At 39.1% G+C, this 23889-nt stretch overlaps 1 protein-coding gene across 1 annotated transcript in view; it reads right to left on the bottom strand.

Moving 5' to 3' along the window:
* The window catches only part of ASH1L (ASH1 like histone lysine methyltransferase), a 505039-nt gene that overhangs the window by 233478 nt on the left and 247672 nt on the right, over nucleotides 1-23889 (bottom strand). The window lies entirely within an intron of this gene.

Here is a 23889-nt window from a genome sequence, read left to right as displayed (position 1 = left end):
AGAAAGATAATTCCAAAGAAATGTCAATGCATACACTACTTCCGCCTGAAGATCCCCGGACCTGAATAGGCCCCTGGGAAGTTCTTTATTCAGATGAGATGCCAACAGATCTATTTCTAGAAATGCTGACATCTGAAAAATTTAAAAACATATCTGGGTAAGAGAGACTATTCTCCCAGAAGTAAAGCTTGATAAACAGAGATAATCCGCTTCCCAAATATCTATACCTGGGAAAAAAACCACAGAATTTAGATAGGAGCTGGATTTAGCCCAAGCTAATATCCGAGACACTTCTGTCACAGCCTAAGGACTGATAGTCCTACCCTGATGATTGACATACACCATAGTTGTGATATTGTCTGAAAAACAATAAACGTCTCTTCTTCAAAAAGAAACTAACTGAAAAACTCTGAGAAAGCACGGAGTTCTAAAATATCAAATGGTAATCTCGCCTCCTGAGATTTCCAAACCCCTTGTGCTGACAGAGATCCTCAGACAGCCTCCCAACCAAAAAGACTCACATCTGTAGAGATCATGGTCCAGGTTGAAAGAAACGAAGAGACCTGTAGAACTAAATGATGGTGATCTTAACCACCAAATCAAGAGAGATAAATATTAGGATTTGAAGATTTAAAATGCGAAATCCTAGAATCCCTGCACCATAATTCAGCATAAAAGACTGGAAAGGTTCTTTCTATTGAAAATGAGCAAAGGGAATTGAATCCAATGCTGTGGCCATAAGACCTAAAACTTCTATGCATATATAGCAACTGAAGGAAATAATAGAGACTAAAGGTACCGACAGACGGAACCGAATAAAATTGTCCCTTGTCTGATAGAGACAAAGACAGTGACACAAACTATCTGGAAACCTAAAAAAGGTGACCCTTGTGTGAGGAATCAAGAGCTTTTGAAAAAAAGATCCTCTAACTATGTCCTGGAAGAACAAAGTGAATCATATGAGATTCTGCATCCTCAGAAAATAATCTGAATGAAAACAGAAAAATTAAAATATGCATTTATTGTATCTAATGAAAACAAATAATGCTATCACTGACCAAAAAAAGGCAGAATAGTTTGAATAAAACTCCAAAACCCAGTTCCTAAAAATGGAACTGGAAGAAATACCCCAGAAGATTCCAGGTCTGAGCAGCGCTTGAACCCCACGGGTGATCAGCCATGCTTCAACAGTACCCAAAATATATAGGACCGAAACACACTTAAAGTGTTAGCTTTACTGGAATAAAATCAAAGAAATTTGGACCGAATAGAACCAAATAAATTTCTAAAAAGTCTTAACCTGCCCCTTGCCAGCCAAGCTGAAAAAATTCCAATTAAAAACATGTTACTTGGGAAAGAATTCAGGAATTTGTTCCTTAATAAGAACAACCAAACTAGTATAGGCTTAAAGTTTTAGTCTTAGAACTCAATCTTGAAGCCCAGAGTAACAGTTAAGAATTGAATCCAATTATAAAACAAATAATTGATTATCTTAGAACAAAAGAAATATGGATTTTTAGAAATCACAAAATTCTTCTAGCTAAAACAGCTAAAGACATAGATTAAACCTCATTTGCGAAAATATTCAATAAAATGAAGACAAAAATGAAATTATTAGCATGATAGTCCAGTTAAAGGACCAGTCAATACAGTGGACTTGCATAATCAAATGCAAAACAACAAGACAAATGCAATAGCACCTAGTCTAGTAAATGTTGTCCCTTTAACAATGCTAAAATAAATCATAATCTGATACTTGATCTTAAAGTAAACAGAAAAAATTAAGCAATTGCAACATCCAAATAAATCACAGGTCCAAGAAAAGTACCTGAAACTAAATAATTTTCCATAAATAAGATACAACCATCTAAAGGAAAATAAATACTATTTTGCTATAGAAACAATAGCATAATTAGTAGGAGTAGAGATAGCCCCAATAAATTGGAGAACCCTCCAAATTGAATTTAACTGCCGGCAAAGAATATAGTTTAAAACCTTTGAAGAAGAAAATTCTCAGCCTATTCCATTCCCTAGTATGAGGAATTGGAAAAAAACCTCTGAAAACACAGAAGAATAAATAAGCAGAAATAGTGTTAGCTAGTCTTGAAAAAGAACTAGTTACCTTAATATCCAAAATAATCAACACCTTTTCAACAAAGAACAAATGTACTTTAATAAAAAAATTAAATAAAAAACATAATTTATGCTTACCTGATAAATTTATTTCTCTTGTGGTGTGTTCAGTCCACGGGTCATCCATTACTTATGGGATATATTCTCCTTCCCAACAGGAAGTTGCAAGAGGATCACCCAAGCAGAGCTGCTATATAGCTCCTCCCCTCACATGTCATATCCAGTCATTCGACCGAAACAAGACAAGAACGGAGAAACTATAAGGTGCAGTGGTGACTGGAGTTATAATTTTAAAATTTAGAACCTGCCTTAAAAAGACAGGGCGGGCCGTGGACTGAACACACCACAAGAGAAATAAATTTATCAGGTAAGCATAAATTATGTTTTCTCTTGTTAAGTGTGTTCAGTCCACGGGTCATCCATTACTTATGGGATACCAATACCAAAGCTAAGTACACGGATGATGGGAGGGACAAGGCAGGAACATTAAACAGAAGGAACCACTGCCTGTAGAACCTTTCTCCCAAAACCAGCCTCCGAAGAAGCGAAAGTGTCAAATTTGTAAAATTTGGAAAAAGTATGAAGTGAAGACCAAGTTGCAGCCTTGCAAATCTGTTCAACAGAGGCCTCATTCTTAAAGGCCCAGGTGGAAGCCACAGCTCTAGTGGAATGAGCTGTAATTCTTTCAGGAGGCTGCTGTCCAGCAGTCTCATAGGCTAAACGTATTATGCTACGAAGCCAAAAAGAGAGAGAGGTAGCCGAAGCCTTTTGACCTCTCCACTGTCCAGAGTAAACGACAAACAGAGAAGAAGTTTGTCTAAAATCTTTAGTTGCCTGTAAGTAGAACTTCAGAGCACGGACCACGTCTAGATTATGCAAAAGACGTTCCTTCTTTGAAGAAGGATTAGGACATAATGATGGAACAACAGTCTCTTGATTGATATTCCTGTTAGAAACAACCTTAGGTAAAAACCCAGGTTTAGTACGCAGTACTACCTTGTCTGAATGAAAGATCAGATAAGGAGAATCACAATGTAAGGCAGATAACTCAGAGACTCTTCGAGCCGAGGAAATAGCCATCAAAAACAAAACTTTCCAAGATAAAAGCTCAATATCAATGGAATGAAGGGGTTCAAACGGAACACCCTGAAGAACTTTAAGAACCAAGTTTAAGCTCCACGGAGGAGCAACAGCTTTAAACACAGGCTTAATTCTAGCCAAAGCCTGACAAAAAGCCTGGACGTCTGGATTCTCTGCCAGACGTTTGTGTAAAAGAATAGACAGAGCGGAAATCTGTCCCTTTAGCGAACTAGCGGATAAACCCTTTTCTAAACCCTCTTGTAGAAAAGCCAATATCCTAGGAATCCTAACCTTACTCCATGAGTAACTCTTGGATTCGCACCAATATAAATATTTACGCCATATCTTATGGTAAATTTTTCTGGTCACAGGTCTCCAAGCCTGTATTAATGTATCAATAACCGAATCCGAAAACCCACGCTTTGATAGAATCAAGCGTTCAATTTCCAGGCAGTCAGCCTCAGAGAAATTAGGTTTGGATGGTTGAAAGGACCCTGAATTAGAAGGTCCTGCCTCAGAGGTAGAGACCATGGTGGACAGGACGACATGTCCACTAGGTCTGCATACCAGGTCCTGCGTGGCCACGCAGGCGCTATCAGAATTACCGATGCCCTCTCCTGTTTGATCCTGGCAATCAGTCGAGGTAGCAACGGAAATGGTGGAAACACATAAGCTATGTTGAAAACCCAAGGGGCTGCTAATGCATCTACCAGCACCGCTCCCGGGTCCCTGGACCTGGATCCGTAACAAGGAAGCTTCGCGTTCTGGCGAGATGCCATGAGATCCAGATCCGGTTTGCCCCAACGACGAATCAGTTGAGCAAATACCTCCGGGTGAAGTTCCCACTCTCCCGGATGAAAAGTCTGGCGACTTAGGAAATCCGCCTCCCAGTTCTCCACGCCTGGGATGTAAATCGCTGACAGGTGGCAAGACTGAGACTCTGCCCAGCGAATTATCTTCAAGACTTCCAACATCGCTAGGGAACTCCTGGTTCCCCCTTGATGATTGATGTAAGCCAGAGTCGTGATATTGTCCGACTGAAATCTGATGAACCTCAGTTTTGCTAACTGAGGCCAAGCTAGAAGAGTATTGAATATTGCTCTTAATTCTAGAATGTTTATTGGAAGGAGTTTCTCCTCCTGAGTCCACGATCCCTGAGCCTTCAGGGAATTCCAGACTGCTCCCCAGCCTAGAAGGCTGGCATCCGTTGTTACAATCGTCCAATCTGGTCTGCGAAAGGTCATTCCTTTGGACAGATGAACCGGTGACAACCACCAGAGAAGAGAATCTCTGGTCTCCTGGTCCAGATTTAGCAAAGGGGACAGATCTGAGTAATCCCCGTTCCATTGACTGAGCATGCATAGTTGCAGCGGTCTGAGATGCAGGCGCGCAAATGGCACTATGTCCATTGCCGCGACCATTAAGCCGATTACCTCCATGCACTGAGCTACTGATGGGCTTGGAATGGAATGAAGGACACAGCAAGCATTGAGAATCTTTGATAACCTGGACTCCGTCAGGTAAATCTTCATCTCTACAGAATCTATAAGAGTCCCTAGAAAAGGAACCCTTGTGAGTGGTAACAGAGAACTCTTTTCCACGTTCACTTTCCACCCATGCGACCTCAGAAATGCTAGAACTATCTCTGTATGAGACTATGCATTCTGAAAACTTGACGCTTGTATCAGAATGTCGTCTAGGTACGGAGCCACCGCTATGCCTCGTGGTCTTAGTACCGCCAGAAGTGAGCCCAGAACCTTCGTAAAAATTCTCGGGGCCGTGGCTAACCCGAAGGGAAGAGCTACAAACTGGTAATGCCTGTCTAGAAAGGCAAACCTTAGGTACCGATAATGATCTTTGTGAATCGGTATGTGAAGGTAAGTATCCTTTAAGTCCACTGTGGTCATATATTGACCCTCTTGGATCATGGGTAGGATGGTTCGAATGGTTTCCATCTTGAACGATGGTACCCTTAGGAATTTGTTTAAGATCTTTAAGTCCAAGATTGGTCTGAAGGTTCCCTCTTTTTTGGGAACCACAAATAGATTTGAGTAAAATCCTTGACCCTGTTCCGATCGCGGAACTGAGTGGATCACTCCCATGATTAAGAGGTCTTGTACACATTGTAGAAATGCCTCTCTCTTTACTAGGTTTGTTGATAACCTCGACAGATGGAAGCTCCCTTGTGGAGGAGAGGTTTTGAAATCCAGAAGGTATCCCTGAGATATAATCTTCAACGCCCAGGGATCCTGCACATCTCTTGCCCAAGCCTGGGCGAAGAGAGAAAGTCTGCCCCCCACTAAATCCGTCTCCGGATAGGGGGCCCTGTCTTCATGCTGTCTTAGGGGCGGGAGTAGGCTTTCTGGCCTGCTTGCCCTTGTTCCATGACTGGTTGCCTTTCCAACCCTGTCTGTAATGAGCAGTAGTTCCTTCCTGTTGATGCGGAGGAAGTTGATGCTGCTCCTGCCTTGAAGTTACGAAAGGCACGAAAATTAGACTGTTTGGCCTTTGTTTTGGCCCTGTCCTGAGGAAGGGCGTGGCCCTTACCTCCCGTAATGTCAGCAATAATTTCCTTCAAGCCGGGCCCGAATAAGGTCTGCCCTTTGAAAGGAATGTTAAGTAGCTTAGATTTGGAAGTTACATCCGCTGACCAGGATTTAAGCCAGAGCGCTCTGCGCGCCTGTATGGCGAATCCGGAATTTTTAGCCGTAAGTTTGGTTAAATGACATGTTTAAACAGACTTAGCAATGAAACTAGCAAGCTTGGAAATCACTTTCAATAAGTTTACAAGCAATATAAAAAACGCTGCAGCGCTTCAAAAATACAGATATAATTAAACAATTCTTAACAAGAAGTGTATTATTAGCAGAGGATTGCACCCATTAGCAAAAGGATGATTAACCCCTCAATACCCAAAATGGATAAAACGGATATCAATTAAGATTTAACGCTTTTAATCACAGTCAAACACACTGTCACAGATCTGCTGTGACTGATTACCTCCCTCAAAAATGAATTTTGCAGACCCCTGAGCTCTCTAGAGACGTCCTGGATCAAGGAGGAAGAAGCAGGAAGACTGTGCTAGAATTTTAACTGCGCAACAAGGCGCTAAAACAAGGTCCCTCCCACTCCTATTACAACAGTGGGGGCCCTGATATAACGGTTTCCATGCAGAAAATATATGTTAGCCATGTGGAAAAAAATCATGCCCAAGGAGATTTATCACCAAAGTACCTCACAAAAACGAATAACATGCCAGTAAACGTTTTATTAAAAAACAACATTTTCCAATGTCATGCAAAGTTATCACTAAGCCTGCTACCAGTCGCTACCACTGCAGATAAGGCTTAAGTATTATTTCAGTTTTAACAGTATTTTCTCAGTCAAATTCTAGTCCCTAGAAAATAACTCGACTGCGCATACATTTATCAGCCTGATACCAGTCGCCACTACTGCATTTAAGGCTGTACTTACATCATACGGTAACAGCAGTATTTTCTTAGTCAATTCCATTCCCAGAAAATAATGTACTGCACATACCTCATTTGCGGAGGACCCCGCATGCTATTCCCAGTTTCTGAAGTTACCCCACTCCTCAGAATGTCGAGAATAGCCAGTGGATCTTAGTTACGCCTGCTAAGATCATAGAAAAAAACGCAGGCAGTTTCTTCTTCCAAATACTGCCTGAGATAGAAAAAACAGCACACTCCGGTGCCATTTAAAATAACAAACTTTTGATTGAAGAATAGTTGAGTAAAAACTCCAGCTCCTCTCGCGACCTCCATCTTTGTTGAGGGTTGCAAGAGAATGACTGGATATGACATGTGAGGGGAGGAGCTATATAGCAGCTCTGCTTGGGTGATCCTCTTGCAACTTCCTGTTGGGAAGGAGAATATATCCCATAAGTAATGGATGACCCGTGGACTGAATACACTTAACAAGAGAAAAGTAGATTTGTTAGTGTCAATATCTGATGAAGAAAATTCTGAATGAGAAAAAACATCATCAGAGAAGGATAAATCAGTATGTTGTTAGTCATTTGAAACTTCAATAATTAAAAAAGAAGTTTGAAAAAGACCTAAAAATTTTATTAGAAGGCACAATGTCAGACAAAGCCTTTAAAATAGAATCAGAAAAATATTTCTTATAAATCTAAATATTTCTTGTACATAAGATGTAAAAAGAATGGCAATATATAAAGCAGAAATACTAATGGATTCTGCATGTAAAAGTTTATCATGATAACTTATTACAAACCATAGCTAAAGATAAACATTCATAACATTTAAAATAAATGAACTTAGCTTTGGTAGGACTGAACTCAGTCAAAAGGAATCCTCTCAGATTGTTTTGAAACAGGAACAGTGAAATCTTGCAATATGTAATAGAAAAAAACAATATTTAAAGCAAAATTATCAAATTCCTTAAATGACAGTTTCAGGAATGGGAAAAGAATGCAAAATAATAAGCTTCTAGAAACCAGAAGCAATAAAAAAAGTGAGGTTTAAATAATGTAAGGAAAAAAAGTGAACAAAAAATACGCCCACATTTTTTGGCGCTAAATATGACGCCCACATTATTGGCGCCAAATACAACGCCCATATATTTGGCGCCAAGTATGATGCCACATCCTCTGATGCTAGAACCGACGCCCACATTTTTTGGCGCAAAAAAATGTCTGAATACACATGCGTCAAAAATGACGTATTAACAGAATACAACTTCCGGCGTCAACTACGGCGCCGGAAATGACAAAATTTTTGCGCCAAAAAAGTCAGCGCCAAGAATGACGCAATAAAAAGAAACATTTTCTGCCCCCGCAAGCCTAACAGCACACAGGGAAAAATGATCAATTGAAAATTTTCAAGGTAAAGAAAAATAAATTGAATTAAAATGCATTATCCCAAATAATGAAACTGACAGTCTGAATTTTAAAAGGAATACTGATTATCCTGAATAATGGCAAATATAAGTTTAAAGACATATATTTAGAACTTTACATAGAAAGTGCCCAACCATAGCTTAGAGTGTCATAATAAAATAAGACTTACTTACCCTAAGACACTCATCTACATATAGTAGATAGCCAAACCAGTACTGAAACGAGAATCAGTAGAGGTAATGGTATATAAGAGTATATCGTCGATCTGAAAAGGGAGGTAAGAGATGAATCTCTACGACCGATAACAGAGAACCTATGAAATAGATCCCGTAGAAGGAGACCATTGAATTGAAATAGGCAATACTCTCTTCACATCCCTCTGACATTCACTGCACTCTGAGAGGAAAACCGGGCTCCAGCCTGCTGCGAAGCGCATATCAACGTAGAATCTAGCACAAACTTACTTCACCACCTCCATGGGAGGCAAAGTTTGTAAAACTAAATTGTGGGTGTGGTGAGGGGTGTATTTATAGGCATTTTAAGGTTTGGGAAACTTTGCCCCTCCTGGTAGGAATGTATATCCCCATACGTCACTAGCTCATGGACTCTTGCTAATTACATGAAAGAAATAACATTTCTGGACTTAAGAATCATAAATTCAAACAATGAATTGAAAACTGCCACACATAGGAAAGATACGGCAGGCAATGTTCTCCTTTCCTTTGATAGTCATCATCCTAAAAAAATTATTGAAAATATTCCATATGGCCAATATCTGAGGCACAGACACAATTGTACAGACTTTGATCAATTTAAATAAGAAACTAAACAATTAAAACAAAGATTCAAAGAGAGAGGATAGTCTCAAAAATGCCTTTGACAAGTCAAAAGTGAAGGATAGAGAAACTCTACTATATGACAGTAAAGACAAGATAATAGACCACTCTTGTACAAGATTTATTAGTACATACAATAACAGATGGCATGATATTCACTCAATACTGCATAAACATTGGCATGTTTTATTAGTTGATCCAACAATTGCCAAATTTGTAGGTCATACACCATTAATGACCCCTAGGAGAGCACCAAACTTGAAGGACATGTTGGTTCATAGTCACTTTAAATCCAATAGTGATAATTGGCTTACAACAAAGAGATATAAAGATGGAAACTTTAAATGCACACACTGCTCAGTTTGCACGAATATGTTGACAGGTGATAAGTTCTACGATAACTCAGGAACACTACATAGAGTAAAGGGTCATATAACCTGTAAAAGTGAGGGAGTAGTGTACATGGTATCTTGCAATTGTCCAATATTCTATATAGGAAAAACCTATAGAGAATTGAAGGAAAGGATTAAAGAACACAAACGTGACATCAAAAATAACTGCATAAAAACTAGTAGTGTAGCGAGACACTTCATGGAGTTCCACAACAGCAACAAAAACATCTTGCGCTTTAGGGGCTTAGAACTAGTAGACATTAAACATAGAAGGGACAACTTGGATCAAATCCTATTATACAAAGAAAGCAAATGGATTTTCAACACCAAAAGCTTAAAACCCTTTGGTATGAATGAAGAAATAAACTTTAGCTCCTTTTTGTGAACCTGAACAAATATAGTGTTGTTTTTGCTAATAAAAACATGGATACTGTTAGAATTAAATAAGATCATTTAGGATCTGTTTAAAAACTAAATGATACTATGTAAAAAGCTTTTACAAACTTGATCAACATAAATTCAGAATAATAACGAATTAGGCAAATTTTATAACATAGCCAATATTTCAGTTTGTTAAACTCAGAAGGCCGATTTCTTTTAAATGAATTGTTCGGATATACTACAATTTGTAAATAATAGATTAGTATTTAGTAACAATGTCAACATTAAAATGAAACGTATCATTTCACCGGGCAATACATTTGGAAACAAAGGCGGAGCAAATTGTTTAAAACAATGGAGGGGATCCTCCAATTAGAATCAAGCCAGAAGAAGCCTGTATGTTTGAACGGGTGAAACGCGCGTAGCTTACACAGCGAGTTTATCAGCTGCAAACCGCTGATCTCTACTGCTAACCTACAGATTTCTATGGGCCAGGATCGGAGGCGTGCTTACGCACTCAAGTGCCTCTGTAAAGATTTTCCTAACATCATTGGAATTGAGCTTGTCCTTTACAGAATCATCATTTGCGGTAACCACAACACATATTAAGGCGAAGATATGTTGGAGACCCACCCCTAAAAAGTTTGGAATGAAGCATATGTGCACTAAGGCAATACAGTGCGAACCTAAGTGAACTGCAACACGCCAAAGGAAAAAGGTGACACAGCATTGTATCCAAGCCAGTGTCGATACAGGTAATATGATTTTCTGCTGTTAATCACTTTATGCATCATTGGCTGAAAGGTTTCAAGTTCGCTGCCTATATTATTTCCATACCAGGAGGTGTAACATTGATCGACATGGGTGTTGTGGTTTGACTGCCCATAAATGCTTTGGGATTAATTTGATACATATATGCCGATGGATTACAGATACAGGGTGTGTGCTGTGATGGGATATCTACCATTAGTGGCTTGTTAACTTCACAGTATGTTGGTCCCGTGGTTAGAACTAACCTGACTTTTGTATGCTCCATACCAAGAATATATCCTCAAGGATCTATACTGCCCAAGTCTGAATTTATTTTGGAACGTTCAGTTAATACATAATATGAACTTATGGTATTACTAATTAACTCACATATTTCTGATATGTTTCAATTGTAGATTAGCAATAGATTTGCATGTTGTCTATTGTTATAATAAATATTTTTATGGTTATAGTTGAGGGCCATCCTCTTTCTCCAGCCTCTTTGTAGAATGTGTGATTGTATATGTTAGAGTTACAGTCTAGTGCTGGCTAATAGTGGTCTTTTTCTCTTTTTTTGTATTCAATTTCTTATTACCACTACCGTGCACCTTACATAACGTATCTCTAGTTTAGGGAACCTTATGTTAGTGACTACTCTCTGTTTATTACACCAGTGGTGCTGATTTATATATATATATATATATTGTCATGATATACTCCTGGTGCCTGCCATTTTTTACTACTGTGAGTTAAGGACTTGCAAGGAATGGCTAAAGTGGTCGCAAATTAACCCAAGGGCTATAGTCTAGACAAGACAAAGGGAGACTCGGATATAATTTAATGTATAGCAAGATATTGGCAAAACTTGCCTGGGACAGAAGGAGTAACATCGGAAAGAAGTTCTCACACATACCTACTGAAGCTTGGTAATATGTGCCAAGTGTAGGTATTGTGTTTAGTTTATATTAAAGAACTGTATCTTTGCATTTATTCTTGTTCTTTTGTATGTCTTCTGTTTTTGTAATTTTGCAATGTGTAACCTGTATTTGTCTTTTGCAATTAAACATATAAATAATCTATATCTTTCTTTGAACTCTAATATCTGAATTCACAGTTTGTTGAGACAAGGTTAAAGTCATACCACCTAATTGTTAGTCATGTGAATTATTGGGTTTCCAAGACACCCTTATTCAAAACTCTTGGTGGTGGCAGCATTGTTAATCTGGGGTTGTGTAGGCAGGATTTTGGGTCTAATTTGGTGATCCTTTAGGTGTAAAGGTAGGGGTCAGCAACCTTGGCACCCCAGATGTTTTGGAACTACATTTCCCATGATACTCAGCCAGCCTAAAGTGTGTCTGAGTATCATGGGAAATCTAGTCCCAAAACATCTGGGGTGCCAAGGTTGCTAACCCCTGGTGTAAGGGAACCAAAGGGTGAGTGCTATTAACCCCTTCATGCCCACACTCTCACCATAGTCACGGCTTGGCGGATACACTTAGTTGTCACACACACAGACATATATATATATATATATATATATAGCTAGATAGATAGCTAGATAGATAGATAGATAGATAGGTAAACTCATCTCTATAACCAGTCTCCCACTGCTGGCACATTTCCTGAAACATTCAAGCATGCATAAATCACACAATCCTAAAAAAGCCCTCCCTTAACCCCTCCACCCCTTTTAACTATCGGCTGGTCTCCTTCGTTCCCTTTGCTGCCAATATATTGGAACAACTGGCCTCAACTAACTCCTTACTTGATCCACTACAATCTGGTTTCTGCCCTAAACACACTCACTTATTTTTTCAAATAAAAATAGCAAGAGAACAAAGAAAAATTGATAATAGGAGTAAATTAGAAAGTTGCTTAAAATTGCATGCTCTATCTGAATCATGAAAGAAAAAATTTGGGTTCAGTGTCCCTTTAAGTAACAAATGATCTGTTATCAGCTAAAGCAAAAGGGACACTACTCACTAATTCTCCTGGATGTATGCACTGCTTTCGACACAGTTGACCATCCTCTCCTACAAAAAATCCCACATTCGTTTGGTATCTGAGACACAGCCCTCTCCTGGTTTGCTTTATATCTCACAAACCACTAGTTTTCGGTTTCCTTTAATAGCACATGCTGTGATCCTTTGCCTCTCTTAGAGTACCGCAAGGCTCTGTCTTGGGTCCCCTTACTTTTGTCTCTCTATATATCCTCCTTTTGGTTCCAGTACCACTTATATGCTCCTGATATCTCTCCCTCTCCCACTCAACCAGATCACCAACCGTCTCTCTGCAATTTACTCTTGGATGTCCTCACACAACCTGCAACTCAATCTGTCCAAAACTGAGCTCCTTCTTATTCCACGTCTTCGGAACATCCAACATCTGACATTTCTTTGGAGATTTTATTCTCAACACCTCACCACAGGTCCAATGTCTTGGGGACACGCTTGACATTCACCCCACATATACAAACACTTACCAAATCCTTCCGTGCACACCTACGCAACATTTCCAGAATTCATCCTTTCCATACTCAAAAAAACCTAAAAAAATACCAATTCATTGCCTCATTTTGTCACGCATTGACTATTGCAATCTACTTCTAAATGGCTTTCCAAAACACTGCCTCTCATCTCTCCAATCTATTATAACTACTTCAGCTAGACCCATCCACATAAGTCGGCGATTTGCATAAACTGCTCCGCTCTGCCAGTCTCTACGCTGGCTCTCCATACTATCAAAAATACAATTTAAAGTATTAACCCCCAACTTAAAAAGCACTCAACAGTCTCACTCCCAACTATATTTCCTCTCTCACCTCCAAATATTCCCTGACCCATACTCTTCAATCAAACTCTGACATACTATTATCCTATTATCTCTACATCCCACTCCCACCTCCGAGACTTCTCTCGTGCTGCTCCTGTCCTCTGGAACTCTCTACCCCTTTTCATAAGACTGTCTCCAACCTAGTATAGCTTCAGACACATTGTATTCCTCTATTTCTGTACCCAGGACTATAGTGGCGCTAATAATAATAATAAATTAAAAAAAGTGAGATAGAGAGTGAAAGACACACAAAACACACTCTCTTGCAAGCACACAGCTATGTTAAAAGCAAAACAGAAGAGTTAGTTACAGAATTTGCTCAAGCCAAGGACTACGTCATGGTCTCTTCATCCCTGGGTCTGTAACCTATAGCCACACAATGCGTAGCGTCAACCAAACACAATAAGATACAAACAAGGATGACAAAGAACCTTTGTAATTTTCCTAGACACATACAAAACACCAAACTGGACTGTACTCTCAAATCAGACTGGGTACAAATGCCATGACCCTGTAAAACTCACAGCCCTGTGTGCTCACCAGCACTCACAGACAGCTGCACTTCTTTCAGGGACTTAGGCAGTTAATACCAGCTAATCCTGGGTGAAAAGCCCATAGAGAAATAACAATAATTTTGTTTTGTAATTTTCCCTATGAGCTTTGCACACAGGATTGGCTGCTTATCTGTTAAATACATTTCTTTCATGATGGTGAGAGTCTACAAGTCATCACGTGGGGGGGGGGGGGGAATTCCCCTCCTAAATACTAGGAGGTCGACAAAGACACCCCAACACACTAGAGCTTTAAATCCCTCCCACTTTTCAGGATTCTCAGTCATGCATATAGCCAAGTAGGCCAAAAGTCCTGCCAAAAGCAGACTTAGATTAAGCATATATATCAAAGTGATAAAACTTTGAAAAAGTGTGCAAAGAAAACCAAGTAGCTCCCTTACAAATCTGAAGCCTCAATAAGAAAGGCCCAAGAAGTAGCAATTGCATCAGTGGAATGAGCAGTAATGCACTCAGGGGGAATTTTCACTGCAACCAATTAAGCCAAGCAAATTGAAGCTGGACAAAAATAAGGAACCACAATTTCCTGATTGATAGTATTTGTTGACACTACCTCTGGAAGAAAAGAATAGCTAGTGCTATCGTGATGCAAAATCAGAAAAGAAGATTTGGATGACAAAGCTGGAAGCTCAGAAACCCATTTTAGCTGAAGAAATTGCTAGAAGAAAAAAAACTTCCAGGATAAAAGCTAAAGGTCTTAACCATGCTTGCGTTCAAAAAGAGAATTTTTAAGAATGGACAAAAACAGATTAAGATTTCAAGGAGGAGAAAGTTGATGGCTTACTGGTTAAATTCTGATCACACTCTGAATAAAGGCCTGAAAGTCAGCAACTTTAGGAATTTTCTTATGAAACAAAACAGAGCCAAAATCTGACCATTCAGCGAACAAACCTTTATATAAACCTTCCTGCAGGAACTTAAGAACTCTAGGATTATTCCAGCCAAAACCTTTGCTAGAACACCATGCAAAAAAGGTTTTCCAGACCTTAAGATCAATACGTCTGAATTAGGGTATTAATAACCTTGTCAGAAAAACCTGAGACAGAATTAAGCATTTAATCACTATGCTGTCAAAGTGTTGAGATCTTGATAAAAGAAAGGGCCTTGAGAGAGATGATCCTTTCTTAGAGGAAGTTACCTATGTAGGCACAAGGAAATCTGCACCTGATCTGCAAACCAAATTCTGCAATGCTAAGCTAGAGCATTAAGAATTGCTGAGTCCTGTTCTTGCTTGATTCTGGCTATCACTCTGAATAGCAACACAAATGGAGGGAAAATGTAAATCAGTTTGAATGACCAGGGAATCACTAATGCATCTATCAGACTTCACCCAAGGGTCCTGAGACCTGGTACAATACTGAGGCAGTTAATGATTCAAAATACAGGCCATGAAATTTATCTCTAGTAAATCCCAATGTCTCACAATTTTGGTTAAAGACTGCCTTATTCAGAGACCAGAAAGTCTGCCTCCAAATTGTTCACACCCAAAATGTGGATGGAAGAAATCATGCCCAACCTATGATGATACAGGTCAATTCCCTCATTGCTATGGAACCACGAGTTCCTCCATGATGATTGACATAAGTAACTGCTGTGACAATGTCCATCTGAAATCTCAGAAAATATTTGTGTCTGAGGTCAGTCCAACTCTAGGGAGTTACAGAATATTTATTGGTACCTCACCTCCAGAGGCCAAACTCCCTGCACTGAGGCCTCCACACTGCATACCAACCTAACTGGCTGGCATCTGTAAAGATTACTACCCATACTGGCTGAAGAATGGAGGCTCCATGAGCTAAGGACTGTTGAGTCTGCCTCCAAGTCAGGGCCTGCCCTGCCTCTGAGACAGATCATCACAGTCCCTTTTCCATTAATGCAGCATCTGCATTGGAGGGCCGAAAAATCTGGGAAAATGTATGTAGCGCAGAGGCAGTAGGATCTGTAATATCTTTTGGGTAGGCAGAGACAAGCAAGTAACTACTCTTGGTAATTGTAGCGGAGAGGCAGTAGGATCTGTAATATCTTTTTGGGTAAGCAGAGACAAGCAAGCAACTACTCTTTGTAATTGTAATAATAACCCCTTTCCACCAAGAACTAGACGACACATAGCCTGAGAGTTAACAACGACTTCTTTTTCAACGGCAAAAACAACCAACTTTTAAAAACAGTCTCCCCAACAAGGGGTTTCCGAACTGATACAATGACATCAAACATATAATCATATTACAGTAACATACAGTTTAACATACATTTTAACCATTAGCCTAAATAACAATTCCTGCATAGTTCATAAGTTTGCCACAACGTACATGCACTGAGCAACAGAAGGGAGAGGATTCAGCTGCAGAAGGGCACAGGCCTATTACAGCTTCCGTCTGCGGTGATCTGTCAAAGACAAATGCATGGTCATTGAATTGAATATGAACTCCAGAAAAGATACACACGCGACTGAGGAGTTAATGAGCTTTTTGGAAGCTTTATTTTCCAACCGTGATTCTGAAGCAACTGAAGTACCATCTGAGTGTGAGACACAGCCAGATGGAAAGAGAGAGCCTGAACCAGAATGTCATCCAAGTAAAGAAACTCCTTAACCTAAAGCAACAGACAACAAAGCTCCCAAAACTTTTGTAAACACTCTGGGAGCTGTAGTCAGACTTAAAGGGAAGGCCACAGGGAAAAGCAAATCTCAAGAACTTGATATAATAACCGTGACTCTGGGGAGAGGGGGAATCTTTCTGAGCCTTAGATTGCATAAAGATATGAAAACGACCAGCAGATCTAAGCTTACCCTTACATTTCTTATCCTGGGGCAGAAAAGTTCCATTATCCCCAAGGACTGTAGCAATAATAGCATCAAGTCTACACTCAAACAGAGATTTACCCTGGAAAGAGAGAGAATGCAGTCTGTGCTTAAATACCATAATTGGTTTCCCTAAAAACAAGTTCTTAAAGGTTGTCATGCCAAACAGCAATCCAGCGGCAACAAAGCAACACTGACTGCATGTCTAAATATAAAACCTGCAAGCTGAAAGGATCCTTAAAAGAGGAACTATCCTCAAAAGGAATAGTGGTACACCTGGCTGGAAATAGCTGCATCTACCTTAGGAACAGTTTCCGAAATCCCTTTATTAACAGAAGGAAGAGGAAACAGATTTAAACTTGGTAGATGGAACAGAAGAAATAATTGGCTTTTGCCATTCCTTAGGAATAAGTCAAGAAATTGAATCAGGGACTGGGAAAAATGAAAGGCTGCTTGGGAGCTGCCTCAAAAAATATATGAATCCTTTTAACAGGTTGCTTAACTGTAGCAGGACAATCCTCTACCTGCAAAAAAGTATAAATATGCTCAAGCCTGAAATTAAAGAGACAGTCAACACCAAAATTATTATCGTTTTAAAAGATAGATAATGCATTTACTACCCATTCCCCAGCTTTGCACAACCAACATTGTTATATTTATATACTTTCTAACAATTAAACCTCTAAATTTCTGCCTGTTTCTAAGCCACTACAGAAAGCCTCTTATAACATGCTTTTTTATTTGCTTTTCACAACAGGATACTGCTAGCTCCTGTGGGCCATATAGATAACATTATGCTCATGCCCGTGAAGTTGTGCATAACACAGCACTAATAGACTAAAATGCAAGTCAACATAATATAAAGTCATGTGATCAGGGGGCTGTCAGAAGAGGCTTAGATACAAGGTAATCAAAGAGGTAAAAACATAATTTATGTAAGAACTTACCTGATAAATTCATTTCTTTCATATTAGCAAGAGTCCATGAGCTAGTGACGTATGGGATATACATTCCTACCAGGAGTGGCAAAGTTTCCCAAACCTCAAAATGCCTATAAATACACCCCTCACCACACCCACAATTCAGTTTAACGAATAGCCAAGAAGTGGGGTGATAAGAAAGGAGCAAAAGCATAAAAAAATAAGGAATTGGAATGATTGTGCTTTATACAAAAAAATCATAACCACCACAAAAAGGGTGGGCCTCATGGACTCTTGCTAATATGAAAGAAATGAATTTATCAGGTAAGTTCTTACATAAATTATGTTTTCTTTCATGTAATTAGCAAGAGTCCATGAGCTAGTGACGTATGGGATAGCAGATACCCAAGATGTGGAACTTCCACGCAAGAGTCACTAGAGAGGGAGGAATAAAATAAAGACAGCCAATTCCGCTGAAAAAATTATCTACAACCCAAATCAAAAAGTTTTAATCTTAAAATGAAAAAAACTGAAATTATAAGCAGAAGAATCAAACTGAAACAGCTGCCTGAAGTACTTTTCTACCAAAAACTGCTTCAGAAGAAGAGAAAACATCAAAATGGTAGAATTTAGTAAAAGTATGCAAAGAAGACCAAGTTGCTGCTTTGCAAATCTGATCAACAGAAGCTTCATTCCTAAAAGCCCAGGAAGTAGAAACTGACCTAGTAGAATGAGCCGTAATCCTTTGAGGCGGGGACTTACCCGACTCTACATAAGCATGATGAATCAAAGATTTTAACTAAGATGCCAATGAAATGGCAGAAGCCTTCTGACCTTTCCTGGAACCAGAAAAGATAACAAATAGACTAGAAGTCTTTCTAAAACCTTTAGTAGCTTCAACATAATATTTCAAAGCTCTCACTACATCCAAAGAATGTAAAGATCTCTCTAGAGAATGCTTAGGATTAGGACACAATGAAGGAACAACAATTTCTCTACTAATGAAGTTAGAATTCACAACCATAGGTACAAATTTAAATGAAGTCCGCAACACCGCCTTATCCTGATGAAAAATCAGAAAAGGAGATTCACAAGAAAGAGCAGATAACTCAGAAACTCTTCTAGCAGAAGAGATGGCCAAAAGGAACAAAACTTTCCAAGAAAGTAATTTAATATCCAGAGAATGCATAGGTTCAAACGGAGGAGCCTGTAAAGCCCTCAGAACCAAATTAAGACTCCAAGGAGGAGAGATTGACTTAATGACAGGCATGATACGAACCAAAGCCTGTACAAAACAATGAATATCAGGAAGATTAGCAATCTTTCTGTGAAAAAGAACAGAAAGAGCAGAGATTTGTCCTTTCAAAGAGCTTGCAGACAAACCCTTATCCAAACCATCCTGAAGAAACTGTAAAATTCTAGGAATTCTAAAAGAATGCCAAGAAAATTTATGAGAAGAACACCAAGAAATGTAAGTCTTCCAGACTCGATATTAAATCTTCCTACAGATTTACGAGCCTGTAAAATAGTATTAATCACTGAGTCAGAGAAACCTCCATGACTAAGAATCAAGCGTTCAATTTCCATACCTTCAAATTTAATGATTTGAGATCCTGATGGAAAAATGGGCCTTGAGATAGAAGGTCTGGTCTTAACGGAAGTGTCCAAGGTTGGCAACTGGCCCTCCGAATGAGATCCGCATACCATGCTGGAGCCACCAGCAGTACAAACGAACGCTCCATTAGAATTTTGGAAATCACTTTTGGAAGAAGAACTAGAGGCGGAAAGATATAGGCAGGATGATAATTCCAAGGAAGCGACAACGTGTCCACTGCCTCCGCCTGAGGATCCCTGAATCTGGGCAGATACCTGGGAAGTTTCTTGTTTAGATGAGAGGCCATCAGATCTATTTCTGGAAGTCCCCAGATTTGAACAATCTGAAGAAATACCTCTGGGTGAAGAGACCATTCGCCCGGATGTAACGTCTGGCGACTGAGATAATCCGTTCCCAATTGTCTACACCTGGGATGTGAACTGCAGAAATTAGACAGGAGCTGGATTCCGCCCATACAAGTATCCGAGATACTTCTTTCATAGCCTGAGGACTGTGAGTCCCACATTGATGATTGACATACGCCACGGTTGTGACATTGTCTGTCTGAAAATAAATAAACGATTCTCTCTTCAGAAGAGGCCAGAACTGAAGAGCTCTGAAAATCGCACAGAGTTCCAAAATGTTGATTGGTAATCTCGCCTCCTGAGATTCCCAAACCCCCTGCGCTGTCAGAGATCCCCATACAGCTCCCCAACCTGAAAGACTCGCATCTGTTGAGATCACAGTCCAGGTTGGACGAACAAAAGAGGCCCCTTGAATTAAACGATGGTGATTCAACCACCAAGTCAGAGAAGATTGAACATTGGGATTTAAGGATATTAATTGTGATATCTTTGTATAATCCCTGCACCACTGGTTCAGCATACAAAGCTGGAGAGGTCTCATGTGAAAACAAGCAAAAGGGATCGCGTCCGATGCAGCAGTCATGAGACCTAGAATTTCCATGCACAATGCTACCGAAGGGAACAATTGAGACTGAAGGTTTCGACAAGCTGAAACCAATTTCAGACGTCTCTTTTCTGTTAGAGACAAAGTCATGGACACTGAATATATTTGGAAACCCAAAAAGGTTACCTTTGTCTGAGGAATCAAGGAACTCTTTGGTAAATTGATCCTCCAACCATGTTTTTGAAGAAAAAACACAAGTTGATTCGTATGAGATTCTGCAGAATGTAAAGACTGAGCAAGTACCAAGATATCGTCCAAATAAGGAAATACCGCAATACCCTGTTCTCTGATTACAGAGAGAAGGGCACCGAGAACCTTCGAAAAGATCCTTGGAGCTGTTGCTGGGCCAAACGGAAGAGCAAAAAACTGGTAATGCTTGTCTAGAAAAGAGAATCTCAGGAACTGATAGTGATCTGGATGAATTGGAATATGAAGATATGCATCCTGTAAGTCTATTGTAGACATATAATGCCCTTGCTGAACAAAAGGCAGAATAGTCCTTATAGTCACCATTTTGAATGTTGGTATCCTTACATAACGATTCAATATTTTTAGATCCAGAACTGGTCTGAAGGAATTCTCCTTCTTTGGTACAATAAATAGATTTGAGTAAAACCCCAGACCCCGTTCCATAACTGGAACTGGCATAATTACCCCAGCCGACTCTAGGTCTGAAACACATTTCAGAAATGCCTGAGCCTTTACTGGGTTTACTATGAGCAAACTTCCGGCGTCAACTATGGCGCTGGAAATGACAAAATTTTGCGCCAAAAAAGTTTGCGCCAAAAATGACGCAATAAATTGAAGGATTTTCTGCCCCCGCGAGCCTAACAGCCCGCAGGGAAAAAAGTCAATTGAAAAAAATTTTAAGGTAAGAAAAAATATTTATTCATATGCATTATCCCAAAATAATGAAACTGACAGTCTGAAAGAAGGAATACTGATTATCCTGAATCATGGCAAATATAAGTTTAAAACATATATTTAGAACTTTACATATAAAGTGCCCAACCATAGCTTAGAGTGTCATAAATAAAATAAGACTTACTTACCCTAAGACACTCATCTGCATATTAGTAGAAAGCCAAACCAGTACTGAAACGAGAATCAGTAGAGGTAATGGTATATAAGAGTATATCGTCGATCTGAAAAGGGAGGTAGGAGAAGAAATCTCTACGACCAATAACAGAGAACCTATGAAATAGATCCCCTAGAGGAAGACCATTGTATTCAATACTCTCTTCACATCCCTCTGACATTCACTGCACTCTGAGAGGAAAACCGGGCTTCAGCCTGCTGCAAAGCGCATATCATTGTAGAATCTAGCACAAACTTACTTCACCACCTCCACGGGAGGCAAAGTTTGTAAAACTGAATTGTGGGTGTGGTGAGGGGTGTATTTATAGGCATTTTGAGGTTTGGGAAACTTTGCCCCTCCTGGTAGGAATGTATATCCCATACGTCACTAGCTCATGGACTCTTGCTAATTACATGAAAGAAAATATATTAATATAACCATGTTGGCTGTGCAAAACTGGGGAATGGGTAATAAAGGGATTATGTAACTTTTTAAAAATTTAAATTTTGGAGTTGCCTGTCCTTTTAAAGGGCAGCAATAGGGTCCTAAGACTCAGGGCTCAATGATCTCTATGCTCAGATAAGATGATCTAAGAATTCTCATCATTAGGGCGAGGTCCCTCAATTTTAAAAACACAACATTTTAGCTTGAGTAATGTTTATCTCACTATACAGTGTTAGGGTTCTGTATGTGAAGAAGATAATCCTACATTAAAATAAAAAATTCTAAAAAAAAAATCACAAGGATTATTTGTTATTTCTCTCCATGGCAGCAAGTTGTTGATCATCAGGCCCTCAGAGAGAGTCCTTATAGTCAGAGACACCCCTATCATCAATGGGTAACTTAGAGGGGCTGATCCTATGGGAAGTGCCTGATGAACAAAATGATAACAAAGGACCACCTTCAAATCCTTGAAAATGTCTGTGCTTAACAGATTGAGGCAAACAAGGTAAAATCTCTCTTACAGAGTGAAAATAATCCCAAAATATTGGAGAAGAACAAATTTGGTAGGGTAAAAACAGTTGCACACTCTGAAGTGCCGTAAAACCCTGTTTAGAGTTAGAAATAGATTCAGCACATGAGGTACAAAAATAAGCAGGGGAATAATCCTGAGATTACTTACAACACAAACACAAATTGTAAAGGGTTAAAGTAACAGTGGGTCTTTACTTCTAGACAATCAGTTGATGGACCAGAGGATTGAGATGCACCAGGTGTCTCCATAGTACCAGTAAGGAAATAGCTTTAAGTATCAGAGATAGACTGAAGTAAATAGGCAATATAAAGCACACAAATAGGTAACCCCAAAAAGAAGAAAAGGCACATTAACCATCAAGAGGGAAACGCCTTTATTCTGTTATATATCTCAGCTCCCTTAAAGAACAGCATTTTTACAACCTTTTTAATATTCCATATTTATGCTCAATGAAAACTTACAGAGTAGATGGTGCTTATCTGCCTCCTAATCATCATCAACGTAGGCACAACTGGTTTCTGACAGAAGGTCATGGGGCTGGGGGCATGTCCAATCGCCCATAGTTAAATCTTCACAAGGTACCTTTTTGGGTTCTTTGTTATAGTTATTTAGATGAAGAGCAGTATGTTCTCTGATTTTATTTTTAAATTGTTAGGAATTTGGGAATGCCTGAGTATCACATGGACCCTGTTATCCTCCGTGAACTAACATTGCCAGAACTGATTGCATATAGATCTAGCATGGATGTTAGTAACTGTATCTTCAATGTTGATGGTATCTTTACTCTTATTAATATAACCTCTGCAGGCATCTTTGTTCGTGCCTAGGCTTTTCCAATTGGTTAGTTTTTTTTGTTTGTTTGTTGTGTTCCTTTTATTTATTTGAAATTTAGAAGAAAAAAAAAACTTGAATGTCACACAGATCTTGTCACTTTTCTTGAATTAACATTACGGGAGTTTGCCAACTAAAAAAACAATACTAATTATTGTAGTTGTATCTTTATTGTTAATAATGAGCTTATTTTTTTTGTTATGTATCCTCTCCAGGCATTTGTAACGGCATTTAAGTTTTCTTAAATAAATAAAGTAATAAAAAAAACAACCAACCAAACAAACAAACCTTCAAGAGAGAAACAGTAACAATAATAATAAGGTACTGTCAACATAATGTTGAAAAAGGTTTACATAGCAAATAAGCAAGCACATAAAGGGTTAAATAAAATTTGTACTCCAAATTTGAAACCAAGATCTGTTGATCAGAGTGCCTTACCACCTACACTGGTCTTGGGAGCCTTCCTTACACACTGAATCGGTTAAATGAAGACAGGAACAGGAAAGGAGTATATCAAAGAAAAGGTGTGCTAAAAAGTGCACTAAAACTGTTAAACTGTAGTGCACCTGCGCTATTGGCGAGCACTAAAGCCAAGAACCCCAAGGGAACAGGAAGATGAAAAAAAAACAGTGTGTGTACAGCTCAGAAGCTGAACCTAGACAGTCCGAGCACAATGCCAAGGATCTAAATCTTTGCCTCCTTCTAGTGGCAGGGAAGAGTAATTCCCAGGAGTAATGGATCGTGGCCTCTTACCACCTGTATGAAAGAAAACCTGAAGTCACATTAAGAAAGACAGATAAACATACATACATTTTTATTGCATTATGTGAATAATTTTAATCATATAATACATTTGAAATGTAAAT

Source organism: Bombina bombina, chromosome 1, assembly GCF_027579735.1.
Source record: "Bombina bombina isolate aBomBom1 chromosome 1, aBomBom1.pri, whole genome shotgun sequence".
Lineage (NCBI taxonomy): Eukaryota > Metazoa > Chordata > Amphibia > Anura > Bombinatoridae > Bombina > Bombina bombina.
Note: the sequence above shows the minus strand (reverse complement) of the source record. Positions and strands in the feature narration are given on the sequence as shown.